The following is a 2,158-nucleotide window of genomic DNA, read 5'->3' as shown; positions in this document are numbered from 1 at the left end:
CCGCGCGCGTCCATTGGCTGACGGTCACGTGACGCGGCAGCCCTCCCGGCATAGGCGAAGCCCCGCCCCCTGGGCGGTGTCGACTGACGCGATCTCGCGGGGACTGCGCCTTCGCGCGGCCGCGGCCGTTTCCCGCGGGGCGGAGTCTGTGGTCTGGCGCTTTTCGGCCTCCCGCTGTGGGGTTTAGGGGACGGAGCCACCATGACACCTTGAGGGGCGGGGACTTTAGGGAGTGAAAAGCTTCCGGTTTACTGCGCCCAGCGCCGGTCTTCGAGGTCGTGCGCAAGGGCTCCCTCTGGCGAGAAGAGTCTTCTTGGTGGTTTGCCGGCTGAAGCAGTCAGCCCACTGCATGGAGGCCGTTAAAGGGGTGGGGTTCTGCAGGCCAGAGTACTGGAGTGGGTAGGTCGTTCCCTTCTCCAGGGATCTTCCCGACCTAGGGATCGGACCCAAGGCTCCCGCATTGCAGGCGGATTCCTTACCCCTGAGCCACCAGGGAAGCTTCAGTTAAAGGGATATGCAAGCCGAAACAGAGAGGAGCTTTTGGAGAAACTGGATTTTGTTAGGGAGGTTGCAGACATCTGAAATATTCAGGTCCAGGTTCTTTATCTTTGCCTCTCAGAAAATGACAGTAGTGTCTATTGAGTTACCTGCCCAGAAGCCTGGGAAAATCTTCCTGATTATTTATCATCCCTTAGCTTTTCCGTCGGAGAAGGCAATGGCACCCCACTCCAGTACTCCTGCCTGGAAAATCCCATGGATGGAGGAGCCTGGTGGGCTGCCGTCTCTGGGGTCGCACAGAGTCGGACACGACTGAAGTGACTTAGCAGTAGCAGCAGCAGCAGCTTTTCCTTGTCCTATTGGTCACCCAGTCCTGTCAATTCTTCTAAGTATTTTTCAGGTCCACAGTTAGAGCAAAACCAGAAATGAGTGAAGGGCCTCTGGCACGTACCAGCCAAGAATTAAACGATGTTGCTTGTTTCTTCAGCTGTTACTACTAACAAACATTTGTAGCTGGACCCATCCTTGACAAAGTGGGTTATTCTTTGACTCTATGTAGATTATACTCTGCACCTGGCCTTCTTCTCCCCCTGTACTCTCTTGTCAGTTCAGTTCAGCTGCTCAGTAGTGTCCAACTCTCTTGTAGCATTCTTTATTTCAGAAAGAAGGTAATGGGCCTATAATTTTAGGGACACCAGTCGCAGTTGCTGAGTTGCCTGATGCTAACTGTGGCGTTTTGAAACTTTGCAAAAAAAAAAAAAAAATGCAGGGCCTTCATGAGAATATAAAAACCTCTCCCTATTCTTGAGAGTGGAGGGCACAATTCTTGAGGCGCTAGCCTTCTGCGTTTCCCTTTTGCCTGGGAAAAATACTGAAGCCACTCTTTTCTGTTTCCTTGAAGCTCTGTCTCTGTATTTCTGTTTGGCTTGGGTGGACAGGGAGCCAAGGTTTTAGCAACCAAACCCTATTTTCCATCCCCTAATCCAAGCAACTACCTAATTTCTATCAACTGCGCTGGGACCTACTCTGACTGCAAACTCCATTCTGTTGTCAGGGTGTTTTCTCCAAAAGGCGGGCTCTGACCTTAAACAGATTTAAACTTTCTTCATGTTAGTGTGACCTTACTGCTACTGCTACTGCTAAGTCACTTCAGTCGTGTCCGACTCTGTGTGACTCCAGAGACGGCAGCCCACCAGGCTCCCCTGTTCCTGGGATTCTCCAGGCAAGAACACTGGAGTGGGTTGCCATTTCCTTCTCCAAGGCATAAAAGTGAAAAGTGAAAGTGAAGTCGCTCAGTTGTATCCGACTCTTAGCAACCCCATGGGCTGCAGCCAGCCAGGCAACTACTCACATGTTAATGTCAGTGACTGCTTGGTAGCCAATCAGCTACAAACAAGTTTAATAATTCTACTACTACTACTACTACAATAATTCTACTACTCTAAAAAAGTGGAAATGTTAGTAACTAATCACACAAAAATGAACTCATTCATTCATGCTTTATGAACTGAGCTGACTACTGAAAGCTAAGTTTCTAACCACTTCTAGTTTGAATACTCCTAATTCACCAGAAGAATTGATGCTTTTGAACTGCGGTGTTGGAGAAGACTCTTGAGAGTCCCTTGGACTGCAAGAAAATCCAACCAGTCCATCCTAAAGG

The sequence above is a fragment of the Bison bison genome, unplaced genomic scaffold (genome assembly GCF_000754665.1).
Source record: "Bison bison bison isolate TAMUID 2011002044 unplaced genomic scaffold, Bison_UMD1.0 scf7180017864374, whole genome shotgun sequence".
Lineage (NCBI taxonomy): Eukaryota > Metazoa > Chordata > Mammalia > Artiodactyla > Bovidae > Bison > Bison bison.
The sequence above is the reverse complement of the archived record's forward strand: the minus strand, read 5'-3'. Positions refer to the sequence as shown.